Source organism: Bos javanicus, chromosome 26 (assembly GCF_032452875.1).
Source record: "Bos javanicus breed banteng chromosome 26, ARS-OSU_banteng_1.0, whole genome shotgun sequence".
In the NCBI taxonomy this organism is placed as follows: domain Eukaryota; kingdom Metazoa; phylum Chordata; class Mammalia; order Artiodactyla; family Bovidae; genus Bos; species Bos javanicus.
The window spans coordinates 13,800,537-13,825,478 of NC_083893.1; the positions used below are offsets into that span (position 1 = coordinate 13,800,537).

The 24,942-nt window shown below is 38.4% G+C and overlaps 1 protein-coding gene across 9 annotated transcripts in view; it reads right to left on the minus strand.

Moving 5' to 3' along the window:
* The window catches only part of CPEB3 (cytoplasmic polyadenylation element binding protein 3), a 265,126-nt gene that overhangs the window by 180,051 nt on the left and 60,133 nt on the right, over window positions 1–24,942 (minus strand). The gene's annotated exons all lie outside the window — the stretch shown is intronic.

The window sequence follows — 24,942 nt, forward strand, 5'->3', positions numbered from 1 at the left end:
TGGATTAACGACTTGAATGAAGACTCAAGGTAGTTTTAATAACACGGTCATTCTTTTCATTAAGAATAATGACTTGACAACATGAAGTTTAATATGTTTTCATAATTAATTAAATTGTACCCTTTTCCCTAATAATTCTTTAATGTATATGCTCCAGTACTTCAGACAGATTTTCTCTCAAATGAACTAAAAAAAGTAAATTCAAAAAAGAGTTGAGTGAGTCGACTTTGCCTTCAACCCTTCACCCTTTGCCTTTACTATCAAATGAATGTTCTCTTCAAACGAATAGAGACTTTTTTCCCTAAAGAAAGACACTAAGAGCTCAGTCTACAAATGGAAACATTTCCCTAAAAAATCAAAAGGAGGCTATAGTTTCAATGTAATTAATCATATTGGGCATGTTTAATAATTATTACTAAGTTCCATACATTAGATATACTTTATACAAATTAAAATGTGTCCAAAGTACTAAAACTACCTTTTGAAAAACACTACATGAAAAACCCTTTAACCCAAGGTTGTGTGTTTTCATGATGTTAGATTCAACAACATTTTGAAAATAGAGAACCAACACAAACTAAGTGAAGAAAAAAACTGTTCTACTGTGTTTCATTTAAGCCCATGGGAGACCATCACCTACAAATTATTTTTAGTAGTATGAGCCTAAAAGGAAGTGTGGTTCATGGCCTAACTTAATACTATAGAACAGATTTAGTTTGCTTTTGTTAAAAGAAAAGCAATACAGTCATAAACCTCAACAACCACACCAAATCAAACTACAGCAATGAGAGATTATTTTCAGGGTCCTGAAGAGTTTATCCAGCTTTGCAAATGATCACTTATCCTCCCCTTTGAGCAACATAATAACAAAATGACTGCCTAGATGAGCAAAAAGAGATACACTAGGTAAAAACCTCAGCTACAGTCATCATTTTCCAGCTTAAGTCTTAAAATCTTGGGAAGCTGTTTCTTTCTGGTTTCTGGAAAGTATAGCCATATACCTATCCATGGAGGCAGAAAGGAAGGTGGCATTTCCTCAGCACTGAGCATAAAGTGGGAACCCAGAGGGTTACTGAATGAATGAATGCAATAAGTTTGGCCGCAGGACCCAAGAAGAGCCCTAAACTGAGAACCAGAAGCAAAATTGCCAGAACAACTACAATCAACGAGGGGCTTTTGGACATCATTATCTACTGCTCCAGTCTGTGCCTGAAATTTCTTCCTTTATTGAGAATTCCTTTATTGAGAGGATTGAACTAGATTATTTATAATACCCCTTCCAATCCAATACTTGTTTTTAACTCACACATTAAGAAGGGCACAGATGTCTTTTTAAATTCACATATGAGGTAGAGGGCATAGATATTTTCAGACGCTACAGAGAGAAATTCCATTCTTACAAACCTTTAATGCCCAAGCTGAGGGCCAGGCCCTGGTGATTCAGAGATTAATGTTATAACCTAGTCCGTTTGCAAATAATTAGTAGAGGGAGACATAACCAGTTAAATTAAGAGTATGACAGGTGTTTTAACAAAGGAATGTAAAAAGTACAATGAAAACTAGGTCACATCTATTTCTTAAAGAACATACAGGGGCTTCCCTAGCAGTTCAGTGGTTAAGACTCTGTGTTTACAATGCAGGAGAAATGGGTTCGATCCCTGGCCAGGAAACTACGATCCCCCATGCCATGCGGTGCAGTCAAGGGAAAAAAAAAAAACAACAACAACAGACATATATTTGTGTGTGTATAGTTCTTTTTCAAATCACATTCTATAAAATCGTGTCTTAAATCCAGACCTGTCATTTAACCAGCAATTAGGCTTGTCTTCATTTATTCTTGATGTCTTTAGTATTCTCATTGGCAAAATGGGATCTTACCTGGGAAGATTACGGTGAAATAAGTTAAGTATTCTTTTTACTCACTTTGTATTTGTCAAAGAGCTAGCATGCATCATTTCTTTGCTTTTTAACAATTTTATTTACTTATTCATTTTTGGCTGTGCTAGGTCTTTGCTCGGAGAAGGCAATGGCACCCCACTCCAGTACTCTTGCCTAGAAAACCCCATGGATGGAGGAGCCTGGTAGGCTGCAGTCCATGGGGTCGCTATGAGTCAGACGCGACTGAGCGACTTCACTTTCACTTTTCACTTTCACACAATGGAGAAGGAAATGGCAACCCACTCCAGTGTTCTTGCCTGGAGAATAATCCCAGGGACAGCAGAGCCTGGTGGGCTGCTATCTATGGAGTCGCACAGAGTTGGACACGACTGAAGCGACTTGGCAGAAGCAGCAGTAGCAGCAGGTCTTTGCTGCTGCATGGGCTCTTCTCTAGTTGCAGAGAGTGGGGGCTACTCTCTAGCTGCAGTGCACGGGCTTATTGTAGTGGCTTCTCTTGAGAAGGATGGACTCTAGAGCACTCGGGCTCCAATAGCTGTGGCATGTGAGCTCAGCAGTTGCAGCTCCAGAGTACAGGCTCAGCAGTTGTGGTGTACGGTCTTGGTTTCTCCACCAAGAGGTAGATCTTAGTGGAGATCTTCCCAAATCAGGGATCAAACCTGTGTCTTCTGCATTGACAAGCTGATTCTTTACCACTGAGCCACCAGGGAAGTCCAACATTTCTTGCTTTACTGCTGCCCTCCCACCCTTTTCTGCCTACACTCCGTTTTTTTCCTTTTTAACACTCAGCAGTTAGTTGTGCACTAATGGATAAGAAAGAGACATGAAATACTTTCTTTGGTTCTCCATTTTGGTCCATATATAATTTAAGACGGTCCCTTCTTTTGCCTTTATAATCTTGCTGCTGATTATTTGTTTTGCTTTGGGTTCAAGTTATCAGTGGAAACTCCAATTATTTATGGAGTAAAGCTTAATTTTCAGAAATGCAAGTTTATCTGTACCCAAAATAATAACCATCATATTCTTTGTCCAAAGCAAGAAGTAAAAAAGTATGCGGAGGAGGAGTCAAAAGGACAGACTATTTCTGGCACTGACAATCCCAGATTGTATCTAAGAGCCTTCTATTATATGTATCCACACTTCTAACTAGAACCCTGCAGATGTGGCACTACTTCCAAAAAGGCTGATGAGGTGAAGGAACTATTAAAAAAAATTGCTGTTTGAAGGCATTTTAGAATCTTTCCAGCTAGGACAGTGTATTTTTTTTTTTCATTTAATTCTTCATATGATCCTTCAAGGTAGATAACATATTCATTTTACACAAGGAAGGTAAGGTTCAGAGAAGATTCAAACCTGGATCTGACCTCCAAACCAATACTTAAGAAGTATAAAAATAGGTCCAAAGAAGTTGATCTAAGCTATATGGGATGGTAAACGAAAGTTCTACAGAAGCATAGCATTGCATCTAATTACCAATGAAATGACCTTCCTGGCAAGGTGGCAGTGAGTTTCTGTCAGGGGACTATCGGATATTAGATGACTGCCTGTCAGGAAAACCGCAGCAGACATTTGGAGAAGGAGTCACGTATCTGAAATTGTTCCCAACCTGTCAGATTGTTAAACTCACATGTAGAATGGTTAAAATGCAGGTTCCTGGGCTCTGGCTAAAAGCAACTTAATTATAATTTAAAAAGAAATGAATGGAACTTTGCTGGTGGGTACAGTGGATAAGAATCTGCCTGCCAATGCAGGGGACACGGGTTTGATCCCTGGTCCTCGAATATTCCACATGCCGCAGAGCAACTAAGCCCACGCGCCACTACTACTGACCTTGCACTCTAGAGACTGTGAGCCATAACTACTGAGTTCAGTGTACAACGACTGAAGCCTGTGTGCCTAGAATCTGAGCTCCACAAGAGAAGCCACCGCAACGAGAAGCCCAGGCACCACGACAAAGAGCAGCCCCCACTTGCCACAGCTAGAGAAAGCCCATGCACAGCAATGAAGACACAGCAACCAAAAATAAACAATTTTTAAAAAAAAGAAATTAATGTCCTGGTGATTCTTATGACTGGCTAGATTTGAGAGCCACCAGACTGGATGATTCTTCAAGTTAAGCCTTTATACCCATGAATCTGATCACTACAATGGGACAGTAAAGTGAGGGGAGAGACGAGAGAGCGGCAAGAAATAAACAAGCTGGGTCACTTTGACAAGGGTCAGCTTTGTAGTCTCCTAATTGATTGTGGGTGAGAGAAGCAGTTGGTGGCCTAGTTTTTGAAAGAACAGACTTTGAAATCAGACATCTGATTTTCAAATTCTGGCTCTGCCACTTGCTGGCATGTCATTCTGAACAAGTCTAAGCCTTGATCATCTACATTTATAAAATGGCAGTGAAAAGAATTCTCTTTTTATGGCTGTTTTCAGTACTAGATGGAAGAGTACAACAAGGCATCTGTACCTTGTTGTACTAATACTGAAATCTGTACCAATATTGGAATATTAGCGCTCAACAGATGAAACAAGTGAAATGCGCAGTGCAATTTGCATCGGCTTCTTAATTGAACAAATGTCAGTAAGTGCTGAGAGACTTACTTTCTCACTAAAATTAATTCTATCTATGCCTCATCAATTTATATTTACATACGATTCGCTCTTCTTAGTTTTATAAGTAGTAAACGTTGCTGAATTAACTGATTAACCAGGAACAAAAAAGATAGAAAAACTAAAAAATCTGAATTGAAATTCATCAGAAATTATGCACAGAGAAAATCAGACCACAATTTATCATTTAACAGAGGTGACAAGTGGCAAATAATCACATAAAGTCTTTTTCTCCCATTAGTTCTTTTTCCAGGTATAGGGAGTAACAAATAGGGAAAACACCTTTTAAAGCTTGTTTTTAACAAGCAAACATATCAGGATGTATTAGTACATGTATAAATAATGTTTCCCATTACTGACTCTTTTCTCCAGAGATAAGAAAGGACAGATGTTATCAGTTAGATGTACACAGAGGCAGCCCACCCTCAGTCTGCAGTTCATCAGGCCTGCTCTCCTTCTTCCCCTCGCTTGACTTCATGTTAATACACTTACCAAGTACTTAATGTGTGCCTGACCCTGCTCTAAAAATGCTAAATGTATTCCCTCACAACTCTGTGAGGTAGGTAGCTTTTACCCCATTTTATAAATTAAGCAATTAAATCTTGGAGACAGAAGCAGCTGGCTCAAGGTTACAAGGCAGAACCAGGACTCCCTGTACCGCTTCCCTGACTTCCTCCTACTCCCTCCACCTTAAATCTTTTTCACAAACACCCACCTCCACCGAATCCTGACACAATCACAGAGAGGACTCTTTGATCCCACTCTCCCACACAGGCAACCTAACCTTCACCTGCCCTTGGTCAATGACCCTGGTTCTACTGACAACTAGTTAAATTCAAGAGGAAGTTTGATCTACCCTCCAGGACAACCTCAGGTAAGCCTCTGCCAGCCCGATTTCATTTACTTGCCTTTTTCTTGGGGGAGAAATCCAGGACCCTTTCCAAACCTTTCTGGCTTATCCCCAGACACTTCCTCTCCTAGAGATACAAAGTCAAAGCTGCAAGGGGCAAGAGAGCATTTGGAAAAAAAAAAAAAAAAGAGCAGCTCTGGAACCACATGATAAAATTAATCATGGTTATATAACTATTCAAAGTCACAAAGCTGGTCAGAAATCAGGATGTGAACCCAGATATGTGACTTCCAAGTTCACACCAGTAATGCTCCAATGCTCTACACTGATCAATTGCCATGAGTCCCGTGAACAACGGGAGCTTGGCTGGGAGCAATGGGGCAGAGACAAGATCAAAAATCAAAAGGAGGACAGGTGTCTGAAAGGGCTAGCAAAGGATAAATAGGGTTGTGAAACGATATCAAAGAAAGAGGAGGAATTCCTGAAGGAGGTGTTTCTATTTATCATAGGGCTCCAACATACATAGGATAAAATATTTCAAGGTTAAGGGCATTCAACTCATAAGCAAGAACCCACAAAACTAGCCATTTCTGAATTTCTACCATACTGCTTTTATTATCTGAGCAGTTTACATTATTTGAAACTATCTCAATTCCCTGTCCTATCCTGTAAACATTGTTTAAGGGTAATGAATATGCTTTACCTGTTCTTAAATGGATATTTAATTACATAATTAAAAGTATGAATATATTCTTCTCAAACACACACACACACACAATGTATTACAGAAAAAGCAAAAACTGCCAATCCTCCTGCCTTTTTTAAACTCTCTAAGACCACTACATACATCTGGCATATATTCTTTCAGACTTTTTAAAATTCACACACATATATACATAGAAAACATATATTATTTTTCTATTTTTTGTTAAATGTGAAAATATGCATGCTATCTTGCTATTTACTTTCTTTGATCAATATTGTGCTTCTGAGATGTTTTTAGTCACTCAGTCATGTCTGACTCTTTGCGATCCCATAGACTCCAGCACACCAGGCTTCCCTGTCCTTCACCATCTCCCAGAGCTCGCTCAAACTCATGTCCATTGAGTTGGTGGTGCCATCCAACTATCTCATTTTCTGTCATCCCCTTCTCCTCCTGCCTTCAATCTATCCCAGCATCAGGGTCTTTTCTAATGAGTCGGCTCTTCACATCAGGTGGCTTCTGAGATAGGTCCCTTTTAATAATCTGTTCTTGTCTCTCCCCTCCCCAACTATACACACATACCTCCTACAAAGTAAATGCATAGTGAGCATGTTAAAAGAATCAAGTGATCATCCCAGTGTACAGTCTATAAAATAATTTCTGATTTTGAGATTCTTTTCCCTATCCCCCAGTTTCTCAAAATTTCTGTTCTGGTCCTTTAAATACATTTCCTCCATACTTTGTCTCAGTTCAGTTCAGTCACTCAGTCATGCCCAACTCTTTGCGACCCCATGGACTACAGCACGCCAGGCTTCCCTGCTCATCACCAACTCCCAGGGCTTGCTCAAACTCATGTCCATTGAGTCGGTGATGCCATCCAACCATCTCATCCTCTGTTGTCCCCTTCTCCTCCTGCCTTCAATCTTTCCCAGCATCAGGGGCTTTTCCAAGGAGTCAGTTCTTCACATCAGGTGGCCAAAGTATTGGAGCTTCAGCATCAGTGCTTCCAATGAATATTCAGGACTGATCTCCTTTAGGATGAACTGGTTTGATCTCCCTGCAGTCCAAGAGACTTTCAAGAGTCTTCTCCAGCACCACAGTTCAAAAGCATCAATTCTTTTGCTCTCAACCTTCTTTATGGTCCAACTCTCACATCCATACATACTGGAAAAACCACAGCTTTGACTAGACGGATCTTGGCTACTTTGGCACAATGGTTTCCTGACCCCTGGTTTCTATGAAGGACACCACTACTAATGAAACATAAGGATCTATGGAATCTGACAGCCCTGAGTAAAAATCCAAGAGGCAATACATGCTAAAGATCAGCATGTAGTAATCTCAAGCATAGAATATGCTTAAGAGTACCAGAAAGAACAAACAGAACATTTCATAACAAATATTAGACAGGGATAGGAAACAATTAGGTGAGTAGTAATATAAAATTTCTATTTATCACAAAGTAGAAGTCTAGGAATTTATAGTTCTAAACCAATACTGCTGTTATATGTCAGAACGTATCAAAAGCATGAGGTCCCTATATCAAACTGAACTTTACTATAGTACCAAGCTGCCTGATAAACATTTGCCCAAAGATTAAAACCTTTCTCACATAAAGGAAAATCAATGTCACTAATCTATGGGGAAGAGAAAAAAAAATAACTTTTCAAATGTAGATTTTCATCTCATCTTCAGTAGGTATCAAGTCCTTCAGTCAATTTTAACCATCTCAAATGAGATTACCATATATGTAGCCCTCTTGAAAATGTGATTGTAGACTCTTCCTCAGTCACTCAACAGCAAGCAGATGCACCTTTTATCCAACCTGAAGTCCTTACAAAGTTGAGATCTCTCTCACTTTCCTATCTTCAGAAAAAAAATAATTGATCCCAGCACCTGCTATGAATTTTAATAATCTTTAACATTATTGTCAATTCAATTCTCCATGCAAGAAATTCTCAAGAACCTGCAACACAGCCGTACATAAAGAAATCAAAGCTTTCTCATCCTTTTCTTCATAAGGATGACTAATTCCAACCACTCAAACTTTTCATCAGATCATATTTTTTCCTTACTGTATAAGAGCAAAAAGGATAGTTTGACCTGCTTGAGAGATGCACAAAAATGAGATGAGCATGACAACTTGCGGGACAACCCAGGAGTTTCACCTCATCTCGTCCTGTTCCCTGCCACCCAATCTTCCTGCACGGCTCTCCTCACTGGTTTACCATAAGATGTGGTAAGAGGCCCAGTTTATCAGACACAGGGAAGAATGGCTCTTAGAATGTTATTCACCATAAATGACATTCACTTTGAGGCCAGATCTAGCTGGGTAAATACTGACGGGGTCAACTGGACAAAAAGCACAAATGCCTATTGCTACCACTTCTGACTGTGGTCAACAGCTCAGAGCTAAGTACATAAGCACTTTTAAAAGGAGTGAGTATACAGTTTAGCAGTGTGCTAGGTAAAAGGCAGAAAGTCAGACCTAGAAAGGACACAGAAAGGGAAAGCGGTAACTAGAGAGGTCAGAAGAGCAGGGTCCAAGGAACTCCGAAAATTAAAGTTCCCCTTTTCCTGGTTATTGTGCATATGTGACTAGCTGATGTTGTCCCAAAAGTGTTAGGCGGCAGAATATTATCCCAAGTAGCTGATTATTAGACATGACAACATAAGGGGAGCTTGACCTTCACAACCAAAACCTATCTTAGAATATTATGCAAAGGTACATATACTCTCTATATTGTTTTCTTGTTACTGACCATAAATGTCAGAATCCATCCACAAAACTGACCATTTCCAGGTATTGTTGGATTCTACTGGTGTTCCCGACCCCAACATCTTAACTCCAGATAATCTACACTAATGCCTGTTATCCTCTATAAACTATAACTTCCATGGGAGCAGAGAGATAACTTATTTCTCCATATTTTCACCACCCAGTAGAGGGCCTGGCATATAACAGGCATTCAGTAAATGATTGCTTTACATTTAAATCATCCTCCCGATGGCTTCATACTGCAAGATTTTCATTTAAAACTAACAAAGAACCACATACCTATTAGAGAGGCTAAAACCCGAACAAACAAACAAAACATCCTGACAATTCCAAATGCTGACTAGGACATGCAACAACTCTCATAAATTGCCGGTGGGAATGCAAAATATTACTGCCACTTTGGAAAAACAATTTGGGAACAAAAACACATGTCCATACAAAAATCTGTACATAAATGCTCACAAAACTTTATAAAACAACTTTACTTACAATTTCCAAAAACTGGAAACTATGCAAATACCCACCAAGTGGAATATTATTCAGCAACAAAAAATGAAACACTGATGTTCTCTAACATGGGTGAACCTTAAAAATACTATGATGAGTGAAAGAAGCCAGTCACTAAGAATTACATGTTGTATAATTCCAATTATAGAAGACGTCCAAAACAGGCAAATTATCCAGAGACAGAAAAGTAGACTGGTTATAGCCTAGGGCTAGGAGAGTGGGGAGGGAAGTCGGGAGTGACTGCTCATGGATACAGGTTTCTTTTGGCCATGATGAAAATGTTCTAAAATTAGATAGTAATGACTGACACACAATTTAGTAAATATACTCAATGGGTGAATGAATTTCTTGGTTTATGAATTATATCTCAATAAAACTATTATTTAAAAAAAGAAAAAAGCTTTCCTAAGATTTGAATAGGAATTATGATACTGCCTGAAAATTACCTAGTTTGGTCACAGCGCCTAAGTCCTAACAACTCCTTGAGCCATGACTGAAGAAGGCAAAGTATGTTCCATTCAGGAGCCACTGAAGGATCCAGGTAATTAAATCGAAATCACACAGTAGTGAAATTCAAAAGGCAACCCTACTGCCAGTCATATAACTAATGCCATCCATTGTCACAGTATGTATCATTTCTACTTCATTTTTTGGCTGTACTTCGTGGCATGTGGGATCTTAGTTCCCCGACAAGAGATCAAATCAAACCCATGCCCACTGCAGTGGAAGCGTGGAGTCTTAACCACTGGACAGCCAGGGAAGTCCCTTCATTTCCGTTTATAAAGATGTCTTTAATGTTCCCCCGGAAACCCTCAACCACAGCACTTTTTCATGTCTCCTATTGTTTCTGACCAGTTTTTTCTTTTTTAATCCCAGAGATTGCAGTCTTATAATGATAGTACAGTGACCTTCAGTGACCCAGCTTATCCCATGTACAACCTTTTAAGAATGATATGGTCCAGCATCTACCTAAAAGCACCACTAGGCCATAAAATATATCTACATTCATAAACACCAAAACATGCTCTGCTGCTGTTCAACTGTTTGGCTCCAACGGTTAGGTGAAGTGACAGCAGAATTCGCAGATTCACCAGAATCTGACAGGGGCCGCGACGTGAATGCTTCTGCTCTGGCCCCTTGTTATCCTTTGATCCCTGTATTTAAAAACTGGTCAGCAAAATACAGCTGCTTTAATGCAAATAGTCCTATGGCAATGAAAACAACAAAGCAACAACTCTGTCAGTTTGGGCTAGCACCTGTTTAGGGTTCTTCTCCCCTTCAGAAACCAATAGATGATGCCGTGCCCAGCGTCCACGTAGATTAAGGGCTATGGACTCTAGCTTTTTGCTGTCACTCCCCGGCCACCACTGGAGATGTCACCAACGTGCTGTGTGTTTATTTTTAAGCAGGGAACCTGGTGAGTACCAAGAAAATTCACCCCACGTTGATGGACTGGAACCAGAGGAAGAGAAGCGCAGTATGCTTTCTGTTTCCAAACCCCTCTCTTCTAATGGAAGGAGGGAAAACAAACCCCCCAAAACCCTCCTTCTCCAGTTTACTGTACAATCTCATTCGAGTCAAGATGAGACCTATAATAAAAACAGATTAAGTAACAACAAATATAAGGATAAGTATAGTAAAAGCTCTGTCTTAACCATTTTTAAAATGTATTCTTTGTGAATTTGAAAAGGCTTACTCCCCCTTTATGATCACTGGCTCTGACATAAAATTCTGATTTACAAAAATAGCTTCCAATCTACCTCTAGAGAGAGGGAAATGGATGGGTATACTGGTTTTCATGACAAGTCTTGTAGAATTTACTAGGTCACAGCTACCATATAATGGATAATATGTGCCAGACCCTGTGCTCAGTACTTCACTTGGGTTATTTAATCTTTACAATTTTCCTATGAGGTAGATATTATAATCTCTATTTTACAGATGAGGAAACTAAATATTAAATTCGGTTCTCAATACAAATCAGGTATCCTTGGAGAAGGCTAACCTCACACAAAAAAGTATGTGTTATGTAAGAATTCCAGGAAGAAAAGAACATCTATAAATCCTCAGCCTAATCTTCCATTTAGATGTTATCACATTTAACGTGAACTTGTTAAAGTATCCAAAATGCAAAGCATCTATATTTATTAAAATATTTGGTATTTGGAAGGTTAAAAAAAAATTTTTAGTTCAAAATGAAGCCCATATCATTCTTGTAATGCTCCTCTAAGGTACTTTAGAGATTATACAGTAAAATGCAATAATTTAGATTAAGGGAAGTTCAGTCAGAATTTCCAACATACCTACATCACAGAACATTTTTTAGAAGAACAGCTTTAAATGTTAGTGCTAACAAGATTTTGTCAAGTGTGCTGAGGGCTGTTTTTCTTCATTTATTCCACATGCGTGTATTAAAAACTTTAATATGTCAAGCATTAAAGATTAAGAAGTTAAGTGAGGCACAGCCTGTCCATAAGAAGCCAGCTGTCTCACTTACAGATAATTACCATATAATGAGGTAAGCACAATGACAGAGCTGTGTGCTTGGAATTATGGGAGCACAAACGACAGAGACAACAAAAATGTTTCCAGAAAAAGAAGGCCAGAGGCACAGAGACCTGCACAGACACCTGGGTTCAACTTCCTCAAGAAATCTGGAAGGACTCAAAGAGATTCTTCAAAGGAAATATATGCTATAGGCTATAAACAGATAAGACTCATTTGTAAATACTATTAACATTAAGGATACAGCTTAGGAAACCATTTGTCCAGCACAGTATCAGGTTAATTTGTGTGTGAATGTGCCCAACTTCAGAATAATATTCTACCACAAAAGAGTCCAAGTTTATTTTAAAGACTATTTTTTTGTGGCCTTAAATCTTTTCCCTGGTATTCAGCTTTGGGGAACTGGAGGAGAGTATTAGCTTTATCTGTTAAGTCAGATCTGCAAATATTTATTCACTAGCATCCTAAAGCAACAAGTAATCTGATTTCCTCCTGTTACCTTTTATTTACAGAGTACTTTACATCCCTGAAAGCATCTTCCCACAACTCAGCTCATCTGAACTTCATTAGGGTGTTCTTTTGAGACTTACTTAGCATGCCCAATACCATTTCAACATATCCCAGAACATTGTCGTCTTATTAAACCAGCAACAGGGCTAACAAAAACTCCTGGAATTAAATACTTGCAGAACTGATCAACACTGGCTATGTGTCCAGTACTGTTTTAAGCACTTTACATGTTTCACCTCATTTTTTTCTCATAAGAGAAAGAGTCAATGGAGATAAATACTATTATCTTGTTTTATTAGAAACTGAGGCAAAAAGACATCAAACAGAAAGTATCTGAGATAGGAGTCAAACCCAGGCAATTCTAAGCTTTAAAACTATGTGCTCTTCTGTGTCTAGGTGGGTAATCACTCCTAGTTAATAATTTTCATTTCTGTTATTATCTAGCCATTATTTTTCTATCATTCCTGGTGTGGAGCGGTATTTGTATGAAAAAGAGTTGTACCTTTTTATATTATTGTTTCTTATTCATTAAGCTGAATCCTACAGGAACAAAAGAAAGCAAAAATACGAATAATTCTAAAGTGGTTTTTTTCTGTCTATAATTTTAAATCTTTCCCACATCTATTAGATGACTGAAAAAACCTTAATGTTTTACTTCAACTTGTGTTTCAAACACTACTTTGAGGGAAGCGTTTACTTTTAAGTGAAAAATTTTCACTTACCTTGCTTTTTAAAAGTAATTAAAGTAGGACCTTGTTTTAAGGTGAAGACATTAGGAGAGTCTTAAACTGACTCAATTCACGAAAATTAATTTTATTTCCAAAATCTGGTGGGAATTTGACAGCCTAAAAACTGAGATACCAATGTAAAAAAATTTACATGTGGACATAAATAAATACACAACCACAAATACATGTTTGTGTATAAATACAGATATTATTCTTCCCATGAACTCTATGTCACTAGAATATAATATAGCTTCTGGAGACAGAAGAAAGAACAAGCAAGTGGACTGGCTGTTTTGATTATCCTCATTCAACGAGACTACGAGGTATGTACAGTATTCCAAAAGCAAAGACTCAAAAGATGGATTTCAAGGCACAAGTTGAGAAAGGAAAAAAGAAAGAAAAGCCAAGAAGAACTAAAAAGGAAAAAGCAGAAAAAACTCACTATTCATACAACCATATACAAAGATAATCAGTCTTGGGAATTCCCTGGGGGTTCAGTGGTTAGGACTCAGCACTTTCACCGCCATGGCCTAGGTTCAATCCCTGGTCAAGAAACTAAGATCTCGCAAGCCTGTGTGTGTGTGTGTGAGTGAGTGAGTCGCTCAGTCGTGTCCCACTCTTTGCAACCCCATGGACTGTAGCCCACCAGGCTCCTTTGTCCGTGGTATTCTCCAGGCAAGAATACTGGAGTGGGTGGCAGGGTCAAAAAGAAAGAAAATCAGTCTTTTCATTGGGATGACCAATGGCAGCCAGAATGGTAACACTCTGCTGCTCTGTAGATAGGCAAAAGTAAAAATCTGTAAATCACAACACATCGAAAAGCACTCACATTTCAATAGAAATGGCAAGCTACTTAACCTCCCTGTGAATCAGTTTCCTCATATGAAAAATGAGAATAACAATAACACCTACCTTACATGGATGCTATGAAGATATCAGCAAAACACTTAGTAGACTATGCAACCGAATGTAGCACCAAGCAAATGTGAAATAAATAAACAAATGAATATTATTTGTCTCTGTCATCACCTAGGGAAGTAAAGGTGTCATATAGCATGGTATGGCATTTCAGAATGAACCTTAATTCCTTTTTCATGAAGTAATGATGAACTCAGGTAAAAGTAAGGCATGATTTACAGGCTGCAAACTATGGAATTACGAAAGAGGCAAGTGGCAGATAAACTGCATTCAAGTGGAACTGAATACATATACATACATCTCTCTCTACATGCATGCCCGTGTGCTGTCACTTCAGCAGTGTCCGACTCTTTGCGACCCTGTGGACTGTAGCCCCCCAGGCTCCTCTGTCCTTAGGATCCTCCAGGTAAGAATACTGGAGTGGCTTGCCATGTTCTCCTCCAGGGGATCTTCCCTGACCCAGGGATTGAATCTGAGTCTCTTATGTCTCCTGCATTAGCAGGTGGGTTCTTTACCGCTAGTGTCATCTGGGAAGCCCCCTCTCTCTATATATATGGCACATGAAAAACCTACAGTAATTATTTTGAAATAACAGAAGACGGAAACTGCTGGAGATCAAAAGAAAGGAGGGAAAATATTATGTACACACATACCCACATACAGTCCTCCCCTCACACACACACACTCTTTGACTAATATCTAAACTACTGAACAATCTGTTAGTCACTTGGAAAAATCGTAGAGATGAACAAAACCTCAAGATATATGGTGCTTCCAAAACTACTTTTCATTTGAATAATTTTGTTGACAACTCATCTATCCTATATGAAAACTATTTCATTCAAAATGTAAACATAAAAGCTCAAAGATAATATCTATGAATATTTTTAGTGACAACAAGAATGCATGTAAAATGTCTTTGTCAACTATAAAGAAAGCACCACATAAAATTAACAGAAACAGTGTCAGTACAATATATGCATTTAGTCATTTCTGGGAAATATCTGTTGCTCAAAATACTAGCTTTAGAAAATCTGATGAAACAGTCTACCTGATGAAAACAAAGACTTAGCCTAGTAGACAGTCTGTCAAGCATATTAAAAACCTCTTATATTTTCTTTGTAAATTATATATTGTATCTCTCTATATGTTGTTTTAATGATGGCATGCTAATGGAAACCATAGATTTATGCATAAAAGTAAGAAATAAAATAGAAATCACAAGTTATAAAACTATATAAAATTTTTAATTTATCTACTTAAAAAAATTCTAATATGTAGTGGAATTAAATGCAGTTTTGTTCTGTATTTTCCAAGTCTCCTGTAAATGTGTTATCATGTTTTCATAATTTAAAAAATAAAAAAGAGAAAGAAAAACAATCAGGTGCCCTGTGGGGGGGAAAAAACTATACTATGGTTTGTAGTACAGATATACTGTGCCAAATACGACATAAAGCACAAACTAAAACAAAACTGCTTTAATCATCAGTTCACTCAGACCCATTTGTTCTAAGACTGTATATTTGCAATGTCCAATATGGGAGCCCCTACCCGAATGAGTCTATAGAGTAACTGAAATGTTGCTAGAACAAATTGACATGTGTTGTAGGTGGAAAAGCACATCCTAGATTTTGCAATATAGTATGAAAAGAAGGATGTAAAATACATTGTTAGTAATTCTTATATTGGTAACGTGTTGATGCTATTTTGGATACATTACTAAAGTTAACGTCACTTGTTTCTTTTTACTTTTTAAATATGCCACTAGAAAACTGACAATTATCCTATGTGCCTTGCAGTCCATTTCTTTGGGCAGTGCAGCTACAGACAGATTTAATGGCAACTCAGCTTGAATTCCTATATTCCAAAGTTAAAATCACTATTCCGGAAACTAGACTAGTTTACAAATGTAACCAATCCTTGCCCAAGCTATGCTAATTTCTGACCTAAAACCACCCTATTACTAAACTCAGTTAGTCAGTTCAGTCGCTTAGTCATGACCAACTCTTTGCGACCCTATGGACTGCAGCACGCCAGGCTTCCCTTCCATCACCAACTCCTGGAGCTTAGAATCAGCGGTGCCATCCAACCATCTCCTCCTCTGTCATCCCCTTCTCCTCTCACCTTCAATCTTTCCCAGCATCAGGGTCTTTTCCAATGAGTTAGTTCTTTTGATCAGGTGGCCAAAGTATTGGAGTTTCAGCTTCAACATCAGTCCTTCCAATGACTATTCAGGACTGATTTCCTTTAGGATGGACTGGTTGGATCTCCTTGCAGTCCAAGGGACTCTCAAGAGTCTTCTCCAACACCACAGTTCAAAAAGCATCAATTCTTCGGCACTCAGTTTTCCTTATAGTCCAACTCTCATATCCATACATGACCACTGGAAAAACCATAGCCTTGACTAGACGGACCTTTGCTGGCAAAGTAATGTCTCTGCTTTTTCATATGCTGTCTAGGTTGGTCATAGCTTTTCTTCCACGGAGCAAGTGTCTTTTAATTTTTTAATAAAAAAATAAAATCTCTCACTGTTTCCATTGTTTCCCCATCTATTTGCCATGAAGTGATGGGACCGGATACCACGATCTTAAGTTTTCTGAATGTTGAGTTTTAAGACAACTTTTTCACTCTTCTCTTCCACTTTCATCAAGAAGCTCTGTAGTTCTTCTTTGCTTTCTGCCGTAAGGGTGGTGTCATCTGCATAACTGAGGTTAATGAACTAACCTCAGCCTCCAAAATTTACTTATGTATACTAACTCCCCCACTTTTAAGACACTCATGAGACTGTCAAGATGGTGCTGGCTCAGCAAGTTTAGGAAATCTGGCTTTGTTTGATCAACTGGTTTCCCTGGTGGTCTCTGTATGTGGCGTTAACAAAGTCAATGAATTAAGAGTTGTAAAATGCAATAAGTCATACTGAGGAGGTGTAACAGGAACAGTCAGAAAAAAGTACTCATATATAGGTTGTTCTGTCTAGTGATTTAAATTATCTAAATTGATATCCACACTTGTAGCAATCTACCTTTTTCTGGAAAAGTGAAAGAGCAGATCACATGGGCACTAAAGTTCCTGCTACAGAGTAGGAAGGAGTATGTAACATTAAATTAGACAACAGCTATATTGTATCAGTTTTATTGAGGTTTCTGAGTCTTATAAAAAGGCTGGAAACATCATCTAAAGTTTCAGACTGTAGAATCCTTTATTATTTTCTTGTTTTGTACAAGAGTGGAGTTTTAAGAAAGAAACAAAACAAATGTGGCCATCTCTACTTTTCTTTCAGTCTTGGTAACTTAGTCACTAAGCCATGGCTGATTCTTTTGCAACCCCACTGGACTGTCGCCTGCCAGGCTCCTCTGGCCCTGAGATTTCCCATGCAAGAGTACTGGAGTGGATTGCCATTTCCTTCTCGAGAGGATCTTCCTGACCCAAGGATCAAACACCGGTCTCCTGCATTGCAGGTGGATACTTCATCAACTGAACCACCAGGAAAGCCCTCTCAGTCTTAGAACTCAGTAAAACACCAATTTAAAGTCCAAAGGCCAGGGTAAACCCCCCAGTTTAGAGCTGATTATAATGTGGCAAGTTAGTTGACGTCCACCAAGTCTGCCCAGTACAGAGTGAATTACGTTGTGAATTACATTGTGCCATTTTGATTCCCTTCAATGGCGACATTTAAACTCCAGAATCATAGCCACCTAAATAAGCCATATTTATGAAAAGCTAAATACACCCTCAAATCACTAAACAGAAAACCATACATAAGACTCAATTTTCAACTTTTCACCATTGCACACATACTAATCTCAAGCAACACATTCCCACTTACTGCAAAATAATCACCCATCCCACCCAAGGTTAACTATTTTCTTCTGAGGAAACTTCCTCAGAGTTCTCCACATCAGTAAATTAGAAGATTTTCTTAATAAATACAGACATCAGATACCCTCCAAATCTTATGGCAACCTAACTACAGAACATCAGAATAAAAATCTTAACTTGGGAACTATGCATTTATGACAAAAATACATTTACTTGATTTATTAATACGATGAACAACAATCTCGCAGTTTTACTTTCATTTTCAACAAGTTTCTTATTTCCCCACTCTCAACGAATACTCAAATCAAATCCATATTAACAAATGAAGAATGATTAAGAATGACCACTGAGAAAACAGTATTCTAAAACCAAAGAGAAATATTTACTTTTATTTTAGATCACTAATACCACTTCATAATTAAATGGTCTATTCAAAATGTCTCCACAGGATGTGTGTCTATATGTGTACACACATATGTAAAAAGGAGAGATGTGTTCAAAAAGCTCAAAAAATTATAAGCAGAGACCCTGTTTTCCAGCCTGCCTTCAAGTCTACAATCTACAGTGAGCCAACATAAATTGCTGAACACCTAAGATGACCCTTTTGTGAATTCTGTGAAGGAAGAGCAACAGAAGGTGTTACAGGGAACACTATAGCATGAAGAGACACCCTCATTCAATGCCAGGACCTGACCTTACATCAGTTCTGCATTTTCACTTTTAACTCCATGCCTGCGGCTCATCTTTACTTGAACAGCCCTTGAGCAACATAACACTCACCCTATTTGGGAACAGGAATTCAAGAAGTGAAAATAACCCTGTCCGGAGTTAAAGAAGAAAACAGGCAACAGCAATTTTGATTTCTTAAGCTCCAAATGATAAAATTCAGACAGAAGGTGGCAAAATTCTGCAAGTGCCAAAGAGAAGGGGGCAAGGCCATCCTCTTCCTCAATCCTTTTAATGGACAGGACCTCTGTAGAGAATGTTGTGGAAAATACATTGTCACCACATTTTAGCTGGGGTAAAGCCATGAAGGGAAAGAGAAAGAGGAGAGGAGAAAAGCCTAACGTAGATACTGTTTTAAGCATAACCGCTCACAAGAATCTTGTACTCCAATTCCTCAACCCCATCCATCAGCACTCCTGACATATTTCCCTTTGTAAGATTTCCCAGTTATACCTCCCTTGATGGACTGGTTTTCATCTGATTCTTGGCCTGGGAAGTAGTCATAATAGAGCTCACCTTGGATTATTTGTGAAACGATGCATTAGTGTTATTTGAATTTTTCTATATATTGATATTTCAGAATAAACAGTGGGGAGAAATTCAGTTTAGTTCAGTCGCTCAGTTGTGTCCGACTCTTTGCGACCCCATGGACTGCAGTACGCCAGGCTTCTCTGTCCTTCACCATCTTCCAGAGCTTGCTCAAACTCATGTCCATTAAGTCAGTGATACCATCCAACCATTTTGTCTTCTGTCGTCCCCTTCTCCTGCCTTCAACCTTTCCCATCATCAGGGTCTTTTCCAATGAGTCGGATCTTCGTATCAGGCAGCCAAACTATTGGAGCTTCAGCTTCAGCATCAGTCCTTCCAATGAATATTCAGGACCCATTTCCTTTAGGACTGACTGGCTGGAACTCCTTGCAGTCCAAGGGCCTCTCAAGAGTCTTCTCCAACACCACAGTTTGAAAGCATCAATTCTTTTGTGCTCAACCTTCTTTATGGTCCAACTTTCATATCCATACACGACTACTGGAAAAACCATAGCTTTTGTGGTCAGCAATGTCTCTGCTTTTTAATACACTGTCTAGGTTTGTCATAGTTTTTCTTCCAAGGAGCAAGCGTCTTTAAATTTCAAGGCTGCAGTCACCATCTAAAGTGATTTTAGAGCCCAAGAAATAAAGCCTTTCACTGTTTCCATTGTTTCACCTTCTCTTTGCCATGAAGTGATGTGACCAGAAATATCTCCTGAGATTTGGTGATAGGATAAACCTCCCTGCTGCTGCTGCTGCTAAGTCACTTCAGTCGTGTCCGACTCTGTGCGACCCCACAGAAGGCTCCCCTGTCCCTGGGATTCTCCAGGCAAGAACACTGGAGTGGGTTGCCATTTCGTTAAACCCAAGATTTTCATGCCTTCTCACCAGCCTCCCTGCCTCCAGGCTGCACTGTGGCAGGCACACACATTTCTTCAAACCATCTGCCTTATCTTCCTAAAAACATATTTTTATTGTGCTACTGCTCTCATATTAGTCCTTCAGGCCTCCCCAGTGTCTGCAGGACAAACCTGCTCTCTACAGCCAGACATTCAAAATTGTCACCATCATGATAAGCATCTTCAGTATTAGTCTAATTCTCTGCTCCATTTTCCTAAAGAAAGGCATCCTTTATCTCTTCTACTTCTAATCTAAGTTCTCTTATATGCTTTTTAAAACCAAGTGGAATCTAGTAAATAAAATATTTATTTATTTATGTATAATCCTAAGGAACAACCAACCCATCCTTATCTCTCAGTAAGACCTAAAAGTTTCCAGCTCTCATCAGAAAAGTCTTTTCAATAAGCCTGTTGATAGCTCATTTTTCTTTCCTTAGTTTGGATTTTCATGCTATTGAATCAAATTCTATTTATCCTTTAAAATGGAGCTACAGGGACACTAACACAATCACTTTTAAAATTAAAAAAAAAATTTTTTTTTCTTTTTTGGCCACACAGCTTGGGAGATATTAGTTCTCTGATCAGGGGTTAAACTTAAGCCCTCAGCAGTGAAAGTACAGAGTCTCAGCCACTGGACCACCAAGGAACTCCCTATCACTTAAAAAAGAAAACTTCTAGGCCAAAGTATTCTTGCCCCTACTTGGCCTTTCATGGCAACTAGCACATCACACTATCTGGTCTTTGCTTTTTATATTAAGCTCCATTGCATGTATGTTAGTTCCTAGAGATAGGATTCATATAATTTGAGTCATCCTTAGGACCTAACACCAGTCCAAGAACATAGTCTGAACTTTGTAAATACTGAATTCAAACTCCAATTAACAGCATTGCCACATATATGTGAATTTCTATAGATTTATAATAAAGAGAAAATATATGAGTAAGAATTTTACACAGCACAGTTTCTACAGCTTTTTCTACAGAATACAGATCTACAGAACATATCTTTTCTACATAGCCCATCTTTTTACAATTCTGACTATCGTGTGAAGTCATTAGACTAGATCATTAATAATATACACAATGCAAATTATGCTGAACACACGGTCTATCTTTCTTTGAGGGTTTAGAACAAACGAACTGTCTTAGAGGCATCATGAATATTATGATCATGCCACAGGAGATTAAAAAACTGGGTTTTGAACTTGCTTCTGACATTCCCTAGAAGAAATTTTTTAATATAAATCCCTGATGTCAGCTTACTTGCCTATGGCTTGCTTGCATAAAACTGGAATATAAAATGGGCAATTGCTTAACTTCCTGGATAGGATAAAGTGGCTGCCTTTTTGAATATTTAATTATTGTAACAAAAGCTGAAGCATCCTTTTACCTTGCTTTGTCCTCTTCGCTGAAATCTTCTTCAATGTCTTTCAATGTCCGTTGACGTCTCAGTATTCAATACATTCTCTATTATTCATATCCCGCTAAGAGAATGTGTCACTTCAACTCCCTTGTCTGCTTCAGTACTCCATTATAACCCTCAGTGTGACGGAATACCTTCACCATCAAGAGATTCTTCTTCCTTTTCTCCTCACTCCAGGCCTTACATTTTTGAAATGAAACTATAATATCCTTTAAATCCCCTTCTATATTTCACATTTAACAGAATCTAGGCCTGAATTAGAATATCAAATATCCCACTGTATTTTTAAATGAAAATCTTGTGTTATACCTGGATGATTCATCAACTTTAAAACAGCCGCACTGGAATAACATTTTATATGCTAGATCACATCAAAGTTGATAGGTCAAATGGAATCACCTACTCTGGCAAATAAGCAGGAAGTAGGCAGTAAACTCTAAAATGTTAACTAAATAATTTTGCTACCTTCAGATGAGCTCATGGCTTTGGAATGTTGAGGAATTCAAAGTCAAAATGATAAAATCAATCTCCCCACCCAGTCCCAAATCCTCTAAAATGCTAAATTTATAAAGCCTTTGAAAGTAGGGTTTAAAATTTTCCATTCACCAAGTTTTACACTTTGCAACAGCCTGAAACATTAGCACATTAGTCTGTCTGTATTCTGCTTAAAATCAACACAAAATTTAATTTGACAAACACTGCAAAATCATGTTTCATCAGCATTGTAAAATGATTCAAAGTATTCCGACTGTGTTTTTGCAGCTTAAGAGAGAACTATTTTTAAGCTTTTTCTCCCCCCTCAAGATACCTTTTGAACTCTGAGTGAACACGATGGCAATGAGGTGCCTGGTAAAGCTTCAATTTAAACTGTCCCATTAAAAACAAACAACAACAAAACCCAGCAACTCCCTCCCCAAACAAGCAAACTAACAAAACAGTCTTTCTGGTTTAAGTAGTTAATTGGTTGCGAAGCTAAACAACAACATATAATGTTGTATCATACAGGCAACATTGTTTCTACATGAAAAATGTAAGATCTCTTGGTATCTTGCAGGTCTATCATTGAGATTTAGGACAACTGCTCCTCTACCTGTCTAAATTTCCAATTTTTACCCTCTCCTCTAGCTCAGTCGGTAAAGAATCTGCCTGCAATGCAGGAGACCAGGTTTCAATTCCTGGGTTGGGAAGATGCCCTGGAGAAGGAAATGGCAACCCACTTTAGTATTCTTGCCTGGAAAATCCCAAGGACAGAGGAACCTGGAGGGCTATAGTCCATGGGGTTGCAAGAGTCGGAAAACAATTTAGCAACCAAACCACCACCACCACCTCTAGTCTACTCTCTATTCTCTTCAGTAGGTTATAAAAGTAGGAAAAGCAACAACAAAGACACAAATGGGAAGGGAACTATTTCTCTGAGGAAAGGAGGTCACATATATTTGCAATTTCTGCATGCAGTATTTCTAACTGAACTAGAAATGGATCAACAGCCCTCTTTTGAATCAAAAATTTCTAGTCCAAAGCAAAAAGGGAAAAATAGAAAACAAAAACAGATGAAAAGACTTCTAGTCCATTTATTTATTCAATACATGAGCATCTACTATAGTTGAAGCTTTGCTTAATTTACTTTCCAGATTTACCCACAAGTTCCACCTTTCCAATAAAAAAAAAAAGAGCCCATAAACACCAGTGATCAATAAGTCCACAAACTTCTGTCCTACCAGGTTACTTGCAAGTCCACCTAGAAATGATGAGTTTGTCCCCTAATCTTTTTAACGTTAGTGTCATTGTAAGTATGTGATTTAATATATATAAACCAATTAAATAAATGCCCAAAAATTATGATGAAAAGTTAATTTGAGTTCTCCAGAAAAAGCTAGATAAAAGAGGAGTTAGATCGCTTCTATTTAGAAAGTTCTCAAATTATAGTTAGGGAAAATTCCTTTGAGCTATGATGAGGGAGAAAGATAAAGTTTATGAGATGCCTAAGTTTTCATCTTTTAAAGGTGTATTGGGTGCCTTGACATCGCTTTTATTCTACATCTGTGATTCTTAACCATTTTCAGGTTATGCATTCCTTTGGAAATTTAATGGATGTTAAAGCCCACTTCTCTCCCTAGAAATACAAATGAATAAACACACAATTCTGGGGGATCTTATACCCTGTCCCCGTCTCTCCTTCAGCCTCTCAGAGAGCTCATCTCTCTGTGGCTCTATGGATCTTAAGCTTCAAAACATTTCATCATGTTTGCGCCCATTTTAAAAACTAAGCATTTTATTAGTACAGAAGAGCTAAATTCCATAAGATCTAAACTCAACTTTGCTAAGACCTTATTAGTGATATTTCAGTCTGGCTAATAACATATACTGATCTCTCAAGTGAGTTTATTCAACTTAAGTAATAAAGGATGCCCGGGCCCGTTTCTCTTAATTCTTGTTACTCTCCCCTACGATTGGTTAGCAATTCCTTATAGCTTTTGTGATGCCTAGCTGTAACCCATAAACAAGATGACTACTTGGCTAACACATATTCTAATTCTCAGAGTACCATTAAAAAAAAAAAAAATCAAGACTAGAATCAGAAAAAGCTCTTGACTTAGAATGGTAGTTATTTCTTCTCTAGGATTTCATGTTCTAATAAGTAGTCCACAAAGTAATCTATCTTAATAAGGCCTTCTTCCCATGCATTAAGAGTCACACAAAAGCATGGGTGGATAAGAAATGTCAAATCACTTGCTCAAATATTCCCAACACATACCTTTCCCTCCTGAAGTTCCTTCACTCTAAACCCACCTGGGTTTATGAGTCATGAAAATTCTAATCTGCCACTATTAAGCCTTTTCACCTCTGAATCATCCTTCCCAGCTGCCTAACCAAAACTTGAACAGTCATTCTAAACGCCTCCTTCTCCTTTATTACCCACATCCAAGCAATCACCACTCCTCCAGTTGGTCTCCTAACTCACTCCTCAAGTCTGTGGCTTCCTCTCAATCACTTTAGGTCCTTACGTGTTAACTGGTTTCCCTGCTTATGTATAGTTCCTGCATCCATATCCCAGAATAATCTTTCTGAAACAAAGATTGATCACTTCACTGCCCAGATTAAAGCCTTGCGATGGCTTTCTCAGCTTAAAAATCCTTCAGTGTTCCCAGTGAAAAAAGATGAGGGCACAGAAATGCTGGAATGTCCTTTGGGATCTGACCCTACCTCCATCTCCAGCCTCATCTCCCACTAGTGTCACCACTATGCTGAATCTTCTGCTTCCTCAATACACCATGGTGTGTGTGTGTGTGTGTGTGTGTGTGTGTGTGTGTGTGTGCATGTGTTTTCCTGTGACTCTGTTTTTCCCTCTGTTAAAATAAATCTTTGCTGCAACGCCAACCATGATGTCCTGGTCTATGGAATCCTATCCACTCACCTCTATATAAAAATTTTAAATGCCCAAAGGTGTTCATGACACCATTATGTTTAACAGTTAAAAACTGAAAAGTGAAATCCTCCAAATACAAATATAATTTGTTAAACTGCAAGGGATTCCTGTGATGGACTAC